Source organism: Vigna radiata, unplaced genomic scaffold, assembly GCF_000741045.1.
Source record: "Vigna radiata var. radiata cultivar VC1973A unplaced genomic scaffold, Vradiata_ver6 scaffold_206, whole genome shotgun sequence".
NCBI classification, from domain to species: Eukaryota; Viridiplantae; Streptophyta; class Magnoliopsida; order Fabales; family Fabaceae; genus Vigna; species Vigna radiata.
The window spans coordinates 655883-670485 of NW_014542858.1; the positions used below are offsets into that span (position 1 = coordinate 655883).

Genomic DNA, 14603 nt, shown 5'->3' on the forward strand with positions numbered 1-14603 from the left:
TATATTACCCTTTTTAAAATATGGCAATTTAAATCTTGAGTCATTATTACCCTTAGGGATACAAGAAACTTAAGATAAAAGAAAAGTGACTTGTGAATTAGGACTTTCAAATTTCCTTAAAACTATAAAACAAAGTCCTTATTCTAAAGTTACTTCCACAAAAAAATTCTTTCTTGGATTGATACTAATTGGAGATATATTTGATGCTTATTGTAGATATGTCTTTGATCCAGGAGGAAAGTGACAAACCAAAGTTGTGCTTCTTTATATCTTCCCGATTTGAGGACAAATCGTTTTTCAAAAGGGAGGGTATGATGGAAACCCATTTAGGGCATTCCATTCAAAGAAGTATTAACTAAAGCTAAGGCTAAGAAAGGAAAGTGAAGAAAGACTTTTCTTGATTTTCTTTCTCTAAGTCTTAGAAGGATTCTCTTTAATATGTTTATATGTGTTTTGTAGGTCTAATAAAGCTAGGAGATCATGGATCAACTAGATGATTTAGCATGGACCAAACCAACCCAAGAAGAAGGGCAAAGAAGTCATTTACACAAAGGGAAAGGGGTGAGTTTAGCAAGCAAGGGGTTACCTCAAGAAATACATATGATTCACACATCACCACGTCTGATACGTGATTCTGTTGCATGCTTGCTGCACTTCCATGCACGGTGCCTTGTTGATTCCAGAAGTTCTTCATGTATCTCACGCTGCAGCCACGTGTTTCTAGATCTGCATTATTTTGCTTTCATCTCTACCATCCAAAGCTTGGAGAATCACTTATAAATTCTCCTAGCTAACATTGTAAAAACACTTTTGATGTTTGAGAGAAATGAATTGCTGATGCTTGTTTCCAGCCATTTCTCCACTGAGAGTCAACAACCTTGTGCTTCCTTCCATTTCTCCTCTAGCTTCCTTCCGAGAGAAGGCCTTCTGAGCTAGTTCCATTCCATCAAAGCACTTCAATCCACTTCACTTTCCATTATACAAATTCCTTCCGCTGCACATTGCCTTCCAACTTCCGTTTGCATCTGCTGTTACTCTTTCATCGGTTGAAGTTCACGGATCTGCAAAGAATAGCACCAACCATGGAGCTATCATTATGGTATTGATTAACTTAGATTAAATTAGGGAGTATTTATTTTTATAATTTGTGATTGGTGATTAAGGTATTGTTGAGATTATGTATATGTTGATTGTGACAAAAAGTATATGATTACAAAGTGATGAAAGTATGATCCAAGTGGTAAACTAAGTTCCATCTGTGTAGAATCTCTCGGTGAGATTCTTAGTGTTTTAGAATGAAAGTGGGAGCTCAGTCTTGGGGGTCATCCTAAAACTCCAATGGTCAATCATACTCACCTAGAGAGATTGAACCATGTGGTGAGGAGTAATAGGAGGTCTTAGTCTTGGAGGCTTCCAGTATGCTCCAAGGCGCGGAACAGGCTAACCTCGTGAGTGTGGCAGGGTGGGGAACCCAACTTTCATAAGTCACCACGGGTGCAAGACCTACCATAGCTCGTCTATCATTCTAAAGTCCGGACGTGTCAAGTCTAGAATATAACATGCATAGGTTGTGTGTTTTATCTTGCTTAATTGAATTTTGTTCTTGTATGACTCATATTATTATGTTGTATGCTTTTTATATAATTAGCTCACCCTTGCCTTGCTTGTTGTGTTGTGCTATGTTGTGTGTGTTTTCCTGTTGCAATGATCATCCTTTTGGATGTGAGCAGAAGAGAATGAGGTTTCACTAGAGCATGTCGTGGAAGAAAATGAAGATGTTGCTGCCTAGACTCTATAGGACTTCCCTAGTTTCTCTTATGCTCTTTTGAAACACTTTCAACTTAATTTATTTTGAGATACTCTCTAGCACTTTATGTTTTAAATTTTCAGTTATTTCTAGGATGAGAGTAATCCTAATATTTTAGTACATTTCTAACTGCTTTCCAGTATTGTATGTGATGACGTCTTATTATATGCATGTCGTATATTATTGGGATGTCACACTAAACGCTACACTTTAAGTATCATAAACGATATAAGAGCGTCCAATTAGAATAGCGTCTAATGCATGCTTGACCCTCTAAGCGTTAAATACTATAAGGAATTGTAACAGAGCGTCTAAAATGAATAACATCTAACGAAAGTTTAGACAACACTACAACTTGTTTTTACTAAATGAGATATGTTACTCAAATAGACTGCACTAGACAACATACTTGAATCTTGCCTAAACGCTAAGGATCGTCTAACACTTTAAAGCATATACTTTTTAGTATTTCTTTGTCTATTGCGTTGTGTTTTCTTTTTCTATATGCAGATTTTCTCCTTTATTAAAAAGTCTGCTCATAATTAAAACAACATTAAAAGATAGGAAGATATTCAAGGAATATTTCATACATGTTTTCTGTCTATCTTTTCCATACACACAGTACAGGTGTTCTGCCAAGACACAACATAGCTTCTGACTCTAGCTTAGAAGATACACCTCTAGAAGAGCGTCACAAGGTTTGGGTAACAGATCGTTTTTGAAAATTTCTATATAAAGACGACTGCATGAAGAGAATAACAACAAGAATTATATTATTGTAATACGTTCATGCTGCTTCTCTCCAAGCTCTTTCTCTTAGATTTGTCTTTAAAAAGAAAAGTTCTTTTACAAGTTTTCGAAATATCATTATATTTATTTCAAATCCTCTCAAAGAGAGTTAAACATTTTGTTCTTGTAATCTTTCAAAACACCTTTGTGTTTGATTTTAGAAATGAAGTAAAAACTTNTAAGGTTAATCTAGTGGAGTTAGATTGTCTAGTCAAATAGACTAGTAATACCAAGAGTGATTATACTCGTCTAACCAGTTGGCTAGTTATACACCCAGAGTGGTTAAACTGCTTTATAATCATTCGTGATTAGTGGAACACCTTAAAGGAATTCAAGGGAGAACTACATATAGTTCAGTTTAGAACAAACTAGTATAAAAACAAGTGTGTTTTATTGGTTTTGTTTTTCAAAGACTTTCCATTAAACGCTATTTTAGAAACTCGAGTGGTAACATCTATTACAGACCATCCAACACTAATTTACAAAAAGTTGAAAACTTTATTCAAACCCTTCGTTCACACTAATTTACTAATTAGAAATATTTGTTTCGTTAAACATGTTGAGATTGAGTTGAGAGGTGTTAACCTTGAACAAATATTAAGTGATAATTAGTTTCTCGTTTAAAATTTAATATATTGATTTGTCTAATACTTCTTTAATTTTAAACAACTTAAACTTTATTTAAATTTGTTGAAGGTTGTCCTGAGAGTAATTCTAGTGAATTTTGAATTGTTGAGTGGAATAGTTTTAAAATACTAATCTCTTTTTATTATTTTATTAATACATAAACTTATAGTCTACGTTATATTTCACTAAATTTTGATTCATGGATTTGTATTCGTCTTTTGATACATATTTGTTTGTAAATATATTGTATCACCGTTTTAAATTCATGTCAAATGCAAAGTGTAATAAACAAAGTGAAAATTATGAATGTAGTTATTATATCATGCAATTTGTGAAAGCTTGTTTTAAAAGAGAATAGGATCAAGTAATATTTATGACCCACTATTACATGTATAAAATAATTTATTATTCATAGTCTAATTTTAATTTCAATTCACTTTGCAAATATTATTTTATAGTCTTTGATCAAATGTATTAGCTTATTGAACTTAGAATATAAATATAAAGTAGTTCAGATGTTAGAGTATATTAGTTTATTAAATTTTATATTTTTATCAATCTTTGTTCCGAAGATTAATTAATTGTTGTTATAAATTTTATAATTTTGTATAATTTTATTTGTATGAAGTAGCAAATGTGATTGTTTGTAAAATATTTTTGCAGAATTGTGGTCTATGTATATTTCTAATTCAACATTTAAAAAAAATTAACATCTAGCCACGATTGTAAAAAACCATATTTGTTTCCCAATTTTTTTACTTTTTATCTTTTCTAACAACGATTGGATCTAATTGTCATAATTTGTTTACTTTTTAACAATGGATTTTTGTATCTTTATATTTTTTATTTAGGATTAAATATGTTTTGATCTCTTAATTTTAAGTGAAAATTTAAATTAGTCTCTTTTCAAAACTTTGATTCAATTTAGTTTCTCTACTTTAGAAATGTGTGAATTTAGTTTTTCTAACAAAATTTTGTTAAGTTTATTTAATTAATACTTCAAACATATTTTATGATAGCATTTTAGTTGTTTACACTGTTTGACACATTTTTTGTTTAATGTTACTAATGCTTTTGAAATTGCAAATAAATTTGACTAGAAGGACTAAATTCACGTTATTCTAAGAATAAGAAACTAAATTAATCCAAAGTTTCGAAAAAGATCCAACTTTAATTTTTTATTTAATTTTTAATCCAAATTAAAAATTAAGAAACAAAAACATATTTAACTCTTTTATTTAATTTTTATTTTTTTTAATGAAGCTTGAGTTTGAACCATTCTCAAACAACGATTTTTTTTTTTAATAACTATGGATGTTTTCCAAATTTTTAAAGAAGGTTTGAAATCGTTGTGAATTCATTTAACTTTTGACTATGATTTATATAACGACGGTCCAAAAGTCTTCTTTGTAAACCGAATTTAATCGTTGTTAAGAGCATGTTGTACAACGGTGATGATCTAAAAAGCATTTCAAAGCATGTTTTTGAAAAATTATCCTTTTTATATTAATTTCAAATTAATAATATGGAATATAAAGGAGATAGAGAAGTATAAGAGATATGAAAAATATGTTATATGAATGGATGTTATTTTATTTTACTTATGTCCTTTACATATAAATGATAAGGATGAAAACATACATGTTTTCAGACTTGTTAATTAGCTCAAATTTGTATTTATTCATAATAGAAAGTAAGAAATTTGTTTAGTTAATTATACATGAACTTATACATCAGTAGAGTTCTTTTAAATGTTTCTCGTTAAGCGCAAGCCAAATTTCGCAGAGCCAGGAAGAAATTCACAAAACGCACCATTACCTGTGCGTTGAGCAAATAGCACCAGTTAAAGAAGTAGCAGTTAGAAAAAAATTCCCACAGCGCACACACACCTGTGTGCTGTTAGTTAAGTTAATTTGGCTTTTAAAGTGGGAAATAGACAGAAAGAGAGGAAAGAAACGAAAACATCTCAAGAACTTCAAGAGACTACTTCAAGTTATCAAGACACCATTTTTGCAAGGGATTGCTTCAAATGTGTACGTTCTAGATGACTAGGAGTAGTTAAATTTCTCGTTGGGATTGAATGTAATGAACTCACCGTGATGTATTTTTTTGTTCAATATATCGTTGTTCGTTCATATGCTCTTTCTTGAATTTACTATCATTGTATGAAAATATAATGTTATTTGAATGTCTTTGAACATGAACATAGATAAAACACCTAAGTGATAGATAAAACACCTAAGTGATTTGGGATCTAGGGATAGACTCATTAACTTGGTCATTCTTGAGATCGGACTTAATGCAAATTGTATGTTAAATTGACTAACGGATTATATATTAATTTAGAACTAGTTGGTAAGGGATTAGGACTAGTATGCCTTGATGTGAAAAAAAAAAGTTTTTTGTATTGTTTTGTACATTTTTATGTCTAATTGAGTTATAAAAAAAAAATTGTCGTGAGTTGCATAAGTTTCTTGGGAGAAAAATACTTTACTTATTCACTTTATTACTTGTAATAATAAAACAAAAAAATATGATAAAATATCAAATATTTAACATATATTAAACTTGATTTTTTACATTTTAAAGATATTTTTAATACAGAAATATTTCTAAAAACTTAATTTAAATAAACAAATATTAACAATAAACAACATATACTTGTTATCATTTTTATTTAATTGATTTTTAAAAATATTTTCATTTAAAAGTATTTTCCTATAAAGATAAAAATATACTTTGTTATTATTTAAATCTAAAAAATAAAAATTAAAACATATTATAAATATGTGATTTTCTGTCATATTTTACTTTATATGAAACAGAATAATAAATTAAAATACCAAATTCCTTTGTACAAAACATCTCATCTTTTATATCTCTTATATTTCTGTAGCCTCTTCTTATCCCATCAAATGTCTACCGCTTTAAACTGCGCGGTGGTACTTTAACACAAGAAAAGGATATTTATCGGTTAAATAATAATATTTTGATTATAATTATATTATTTTTTAATTTAAAATCATAATTGTATTATTATTAAAAAATATATGATATTTTAACAATTTTTTGATAATAAGATACGTGTCAATATTTTATTGATTTATTTGAATTTGTGTTTAAAAAAATATTTGAAATGGATCAATCACAAACTATCATGTATATATTGTAAAAAAATTATTTAAAAATATTGTTAAAAGAATTTTTTTTTTCAGATAAACAGATACGAAAAGTGAAGGCAATAGGCGCATGATTAGGTAATACTCCAATTTGTCCGCTATTAGTAGGTAAAATGATTTCCTTCACTTCTGAATCCCAAACAATTTGATTGGAGTCAATACACAAAGATTTAAAGTCATTTCTTCAAATTGCTTTCCGTTTCTAAGTTTGTAACCTTCGCAGTAGCTTCATCGATATTACCGACCAAATAAAAGGCTTATTCAAGAAGACCGTCTAATTCTCCAGAAACCATCTGCGTCCTTTCTGGACCAGTTTATGGTTTCTGCATTAATCGAGAGGGACTTTCATCTGTGGCGAAGATGATAGACGAACATCCGAACTTATGTCAATCTGATGATGAATGCATGAAGAAAGGAAGTGGCAACTTCTGTGCTCGTTATCCCAATAACAACATCGATTATGGTTGGTGCTTTGACTCTGATTCTGAAGCTCTTAAAGGCTTCTTGGCCATGCCTGCAGCAATTACCAAGTAATGCGTGTGTGCCTGTGAAAAAGTGGTCATGCATGATGCATCTTCTACTACTTTATTAAATAAAAGCTTATGATGCATCTATTGCTATAAATAAAAGGAGTGTTAACCAACTCGTATAGTTGGTTACTGTAGTAGGATCCTGCTACATGAGTTAATAAACAAGAGCGTTATTCTGAGTGAGTAATTTCTTTTGTTGGAAATACGTAAGAAAAAAAGAGACATAGTTACATCAAGAAAAGGAAAATTGGTTGATTGGTACATCAGTTTGTTAACCTAATACAACTTTGCTTAAAATAGCAGTAACCTTAGCAGATGACGAAAACATTTAACAGAATAAAGAACATCTAAACTTTGGCTTCTAACAAAGACAGTCAAATTATAAGAAGCATGTTTCGACATGTTAACTCTAAAAACTATTGTTAACTAACACTCATAATTATGCGTGCCGAGGTTTTGTCCTGTTGAAAACAAGTACATATGCATCACTATTTTCTTGAAACTGAAAATTGGGTTCAACTCAAAATGTTTGGTAAGCAAACATCCTTGTACATGAGGATAGTTAATTTTCAATATCTATCTACCTTCTTAAATGCAGATTTTCACCTTTTTTAAAAAATCTACTCAGAATTAGAACAAGTTAAGAGATAGAAATATATTCAAGGAATATTTCATACATGCTTTTTGTCTATCATTTCCGTACACACAACAGAGTTATTCTGTCAAGATATAACATAACTTTTGACTCTACCTTAAAAGACACATCTCTAGAAGAACGTCACAAATTCTGCGTAACAGATTTTTTTCAAAGATTTTTATATAAAGAGTATTGTAAGAAGAGAATAACAACAAGAATTATATTATTGTAATACGTTCATATTGCTTCTCTCTAAGCTCTTTCTCTTAAGATTTGTCTTTGAAACAAAAGTTCTTTTATAAGTTTTCAAAATATCATTGTATTTTTTTTCAAATCCTCTCAAAGAGAGTTAAACATTCTCTTCTTGTAATGTTTCAAACACCTTTGTGTTTGATTTAAAAAATGAAGTAAAATCCTTGTAAGGTTAACTTAGTGGAATTAAGACCATCTAGTCAGATAGACTAGTGATATCAAGAGTGGTTATACTTGTCTAACCAGTTGTTATACGCCTAGAGTGGTTAAATTGCTTTATAATCATTCGTGATAAGTGGAACACCTTAAAGAAATTTAAGGAACAACTGGGTGTAGCTCGGTTTGGAACGAACCAATATAAAAACAAAGAGTGTTTTCTTGGTTTTGTTTTTCAAATATTTTCCATTAAACACTATTTTAGAAACTCAAGTGGTAACATCTATTGTAGACTGTCCAACACTGATTTACAAAAAATTGAAAACTCTATTCAAATCCTCCGTCCAACACTGATTTACTAATTAGAAATATATTTTTTTTGTTAAACATGTTGAGATTGAGTTTAGAGGTGTTAACCTTCAACAAATATTAAGTGATCATCATTTTCTCGTTTGAGATTTAATACATTAATTTGTTTAATATTTCTCCAATTTTAAACAACTTAAACTTTATTTAAATTTGTTTGAGGTTGTCGTCAGTAATTCTAGTGAATTTTGAATTGTTCATGGAACAGTTTAAAAATATTAATCTCTTTTTATTAGTTTATTAGTACATAAACTTATAAATCTACATTTTATATATTTCACTAAATTTTGGTTCATTACATGTGTTAATCTTTGGATGTATATTTGTTTGTAAAAATCTTGTATCACTATTTTAAATTTGTGTCAAATGCAAACTGCAATAAACAAAGTGGAAATTATAAATGTGATTATTATATCATGCAATTTGTGAAAGCTGGTTTTAAAAGAGAATAGGATCAAGTAATATTTATGACCCAATGTTGCATGTATAAAATAATTTATTACTCATTCACATACTAATTTTAACTTTAATTCATTTTTGAAAATATTTGATGACATATAGCCTTTAGTCAAATGTATTAGCTATTGAACTTAGAATATAAATATAGCAATATAGAGTAGTTGAGAACTTACACTATATTAGTTTATTAAAGGTTTAAATACTTATTAAAGGTTTAAATACTTACTTGGTCTCTATGTTAAATGGTTTTTTTTTTTTAATACTAAGTTATAAAAGTATATAGATTGGGTCTTAAAGTTGTAAAAATTGTATGAATAAAATCATATCCGTTAAATTGACAGTAACGGGATTAACTCTGTGCTGATGTGGTGTATTTTTTCTCTTCTTTCTTATGTTGTGTCCATTTTTTTGTCTCTCTTTCATATTAATGGTTTCCAATTTTTTTTTTTTTATAACAATCAAATCTCTTAATTTTTGGAACTAATTCTCCACTGTTCCCGCCTCGCATCAAGGTAAACAAGGATTTATGCAGCTGGAGCATTTTGTTCCCTCCACCACTCCCTACAGCACCTCCATTGCGAGCCACATCTTCCTCACCTCTATCCGCGATATTGTCTTCTAACGCAAGTTCATCCGTAAATTCTAGACAAATCGGCTTCAACAACTAATTTTGTCGTCTTCGAAAAAAAAAAGGAAAAGAACAAACACATTCATCTAACACGGTTAAATAATAATATTTTAATTATAATTATATTTTTTAATTTAAAATTATAATTATATTATTAAAAATCGTGTCAATCAAATGCTTTTCTTTTAAATCGTGTCAAACTAACTTTTTTCCTTTAAACTGGAAAGTGACTGCACAAACGGAGACGTCAAGTGAACAACGCAAGTAAGAGCTTGACGTGAAGACTGATGACAAAATTTCCACGTGCACCTCGAGGGCCGTATGAATAATTACTGAATAATGGTATATTTATTTGACACAGATAATGAGAATAAAATAATGGGTTAAATATGCTTTTAGTCCCTCAACTATTAGTGATTTTTGGTTTTAGTCCCTACTCAGAACATTGATAGCATTTAATCACTAGTGCAGTAAACAAAATCGACCTCGGTTGTTTTCGTTCATAAGCACCGATTTTTTAACCGAGGCATATTCAGACGAAGTAAAAAAATCTTCTCCTTTATGCCTCAGTTATTAACCGAGTTTAAAAAAAATAAGATTACGCCTCGGTTCATTTTAATCGATGTCATAAGGTTTTGCTTTTTCTCATTCTAATCCCCTGATACACTCTCCCTTTGAAACCAACCACACAAGCATAAACATAACCCTCGTTATTTTTGTAACATGTTTCATCCGCAAAGAGACCAACAACCCATGATTTCTTTTCCTCTGTTGAATGGAAAAGAACATACGACAACTCATACTTATGATGCTTAGGGAGCCACAAACTCTGGTTTAGTAGCTTCAAAGAAGCCACCAAAAAACTACAAGAATTACCACAGCTGCAACGACATGGAAATGCAATTCGAAACAGGGTCAAAGGTGGATGATGAATCTGGCATGTGTTCCCCTCCTTTGTGATCCACGAGTCCATCAAAGAGTCCTCATCACCGCAAAAACCACTATCGCTGCCTTTCCCCCGCTTCCAAGACTCAAGCTACGAGCTTTCTCTCAAAGATCTGGTGGAACACCCTAGAATTGAAGTTGGACAAGAGAAATGGGTTAAAGGGGTGGAAGAGGCAAAGGAGAGGAAATTGAACAACAAAAATGTGCATGCTAGAATGATTGATAAGAAGGGCCAGGTTAAGAAAAGTGGGAAAATTCACAGTTGAGGGTTTTATTTGAAAATGGGGTTTCCAATATCTCTGGATCCAGAAAAAAGACCAAGAACAAGCTCCAAAAAAATTTCACTTACCAAGCCAAGGATGACCACGACAGCGATGACTAGGACTGTGGGAGCGACTGCGACAACAGTGTGGAGACAACGCGATGTGGCGGTGGAGCAAGAGCCTAGGAGGACCACGCGAGGATGGCGGCAATGCAGCGACAACACTGTCTTGACCATGCGACGGCGAGGCAGCAGCGGGGAGGTAGCGGCGGTGACGTTGTGGACGCAGTAGGGAGGGAGCAGTAGTGAGGAAACAACGCGGAGGCGCGGCGGTGAGGTAGTCGTTAAGTGGCAGCACCGACGATGGTGTTTGGAGAACACTATAGCGGCGACGACGACCTATCGGCGACCCTCTGGCGGAGACGATGATGGAGTGCTTGGATCCAACAAAGAACACTTTTCGCTTGGATGCAGTGAGAGAGAAGAACAGTGGAGAGCTTTTCGCTTGGATGCAGGGAGAGAGAAGAATAGTGTGCCAGTAGGCTAACTAAGGTAACTTGCTGCGGGCAGTGAAATACTTAACATATATTGACTCGGTTATACCCTTAACCGAAGTAATATACTTTTACTGCCTTGATTTCTTCCTCCAAACGATGCCTATAAGCAAACTATATGCTTCGGGTGGTTTTTAACCGAGATAATATGGCTATTATGCCTCGGTTCCTGTTGAACCGAGGTCTATAAATTTGTTCGAATTGCGATACTGTCACTGCATTTATATTTGCTTCGGGTTTGTATAAACCGAGACATATTAGTCATGTTAGAAAACCTTTTTTTACTAGTGAATCCTCTTAATATTAAAACATGTAACTTTAGTCCTTAAAAATGGACGGCGTCAAGTTTTTGTTGATGTGGCTAGCGGTGTTGCCACGTCTTCTGCCAGGTTCACTGATCTCTATTTGCCACATTGGTTTTTGCAACTCCACCCAATCTAGAGGGGCCTCCTGTTTGTGCGAGGGAAACCCTCCTGTTCGTGAACGACGCCAGTCGTTTGTCGCAACGGTGCCGCTGCCACTAAGTCAGGGTCGTTGCCCTCCACTGTCGTCGCCGAGAACATATCTCCAACCTCCTCCGTCGCGAGACGAACACCGCTTTCACCATTGAGAAACCGAATGAAAAGAAGTAGTTCCTCCCTCCATGGCAGCAGCGAGCCATAATCAGAACGAAACAAAGAAACGCGAGAAAACCTCGATAAAGAAGATGGAGAAACCTAACGCAATCTGTGCCCAGAACGAACCACCCAGACCTGCAAGAAAACCAGAAACGCAACAGCCATGGAAGACAAACAGTGCAGAACAAACCCATAATTTCAAAATTTTTAAGGTGAAATTATGGGTTACTGCACCCTAAAAATTTCAAAATTGTGTATCGAATATATACGTACCTCAGCTTGCACTGCGACTCTGTTTCTCTTCAACCAAATCAAGTTTCAATCTTTCTTGATAACTTTGAACTTGATTAAATAAAAATGTAAAGCATCTTTCTTACTGTTTCTCTGTGATTTTAAAATCTTAATCCAATCATCTGAAGTAGAAGATTAAATACATTATTTTTTTCAATTTGAATCCAGCCAAGGCAATGGAATATATTCAGGGTCGGTGCAGAACGATGAGAGATGATGAAGGAAGCAGAGAAAGGGAAATGGGTTCGGTGGTGGTTGAAAAAGTGGGAGGCAGATCATCTGCCACAACCTGTTTCTCAAGATATCCCCTCAAGTTCTTCATACCCAAAAAGGTTTTCTCTTTAATTTCGACACGCAACAGCCAGAATGAACCCATAATTTCGAAATTTTTAGGGTAGAGTAACCGAAGAGGAGAAAAGGCTTTTTGATGTTGGTGGCTCGCGGTGGCCGTGACTTGGGGCGTTGGCGGCGCCGTGTCTTGCGTCTCGGACAGTTGGGCTCACTCCAGACGGAGATTGACAGTGGAGGGAAAGAGCTTCAACGACCCGAAATAGAGGAGGAGAAGGGAACCCGATACTAGAATGGGAACGCCCCTGGCGGCGAACGACGGGGACGCCGACGTCTTGGCCGATGACGGCGACGTCTTGGCCAACTACTGGTGATGGTTGGTCTCGCTGGCGAGGGGGAACACACATCCCAAAGATCGTTTTCTCTCGTGCACGAGGAGTCCAAATGTAAAAATGCGCAACGTGGCAGGTAGTGCACAGTGAACCCAGCAGAAGACGTGACAACACCGTTAGCCACATCAACAAAAACTTGACGCCGTCCATTTTTAAGGACTAAAGTTACTTGTTTTAATACTAAGAGGATTAAATGCTATCAATGTTCTGAGTATGGACTAAAACCAAAAATAACTGACACTTGAGGGACTAAAATCATATTTAACCCTAAAATAATTATAAAAATATAAAATTTTATATTTTTAAAAAGAAAATAAAAAATAAGTAAAAATAATATTAAATGAATGTAAAAAATTTAGGTATATGAAATAATTAATTTTTATAATTATTTTATCACCATTAATCCTGTTGAAGAAAACACACCAATAATGCGTATAAATTGTTACATGCAAAAAGAGACCCTAACACATCACAAAACTCATAATAAGAAATCTACAAAATCAAAGAATGGCTTATGTTAGGCTTGTTGCTCCTTTGGCTCTCTTCTTTGCTTGCCACTTCCAGTACGTAGCATTCTATTCTTCTTCATATTTTTTCATCATTTCTGTTTATATGTTTCAGAACTACACAGTTATTATACGTATACGTATTCATTTGTCTTCTATAAATGAAAAGTTTCTCATATTTCGCAATCAAAAAACATAGATTCATGTATTTCAAGTTCACCATTAAAAAACATAGATTCATATGTCAGAGCACATTAAAATCTGATTCACAACCTCCATAACCATCTTCTATTCTGTTTTTTATGTTATTTTTATGTTCTTCTCTTTTGTTTTTTCTTTCTTCTTTATTCTATAAATATGTACATCTTTCTCTCCTGTAAATATACACATATGCAATATACAGAAAGTTTTTTTTCACAGTTTGTCTTCACCAAGCATGAATGCAACATACATTTTTCTTCCCGAGTTCACGTCTCAAACATAAAATCAACCAAATACACATGAAATCAAAATATCCATAAAAGAAAATGTTACCTTTTTCTGGCCAAATATAGGAAGAAATATTTTTTAACAATTTTCTTTTAACAAACGTGATAGTTTATGATATATCAATTTTAAATATACGAACCGAAAAGATGTTAAGTTCTTATCCGAACCACATAAAAAAAACCACTTTAAGCGTCTCGCTGTACCCACCAAAATTGGAGAATGCATCTAACCAACTGCGATAAAAAAAAATGAAATAAATTTATCTACAAAATTTAGTTAAAATGACTAAATTCATACATTTCTAAAGTTAGGGAACTAAATTAGGCCAAAGTTTTGAAGAGGAACTAATTTCAATTTTCACTAAAAGTTAAGGGACCAAAAACATATTTAACCCAAAAATTAACACTCATTTTACCGAAAAAAGTTACCAACAGATTTAATTAAAGGATCGTGATATGTTGACAAGGCGAATTTGACAACATCTTGACAACGACACGTGTCAGTGTCGTATTGGGCCATTTTGAAAAAAAAAAATTAAAGAAATCTGATTTGGAAAAGGGGTCAGGGTTTCAAACTTCATTGTTCCGAAACCACCCTTCTTCGTTCAACACTCTCTCCTCTCTTCATTTTAGGGTCTTCAGTTTCATTTAAAGTTCTCTCTCCATTTTGTGCATTTCTCTCTCGACGTTCAGCAATCTGTGTCGACGCTCAACAATCTCCGTCGTTGCTGGCCCCTGATGAGTCAATATTTTATTGATATCACTTAGCTTATTGTACCGAATTTAATCAGGGAATTGTGTTTAATTGTCCGGTATTTTCCCGTTTTTCC

General features: G+C 32.9%; 1 pseudogene; it reads left to right on the plus strand.

The window, feature by feature from the left end:
- The first annotated feature begins 10321 nt into the window (after window positions 1-10321).
- Window positions 10322-12961, plus strand: LOC111240964 (annotated as a pseudogene).
- Window positions 12962-14603: the final 1642 nt, after the last annotated feature.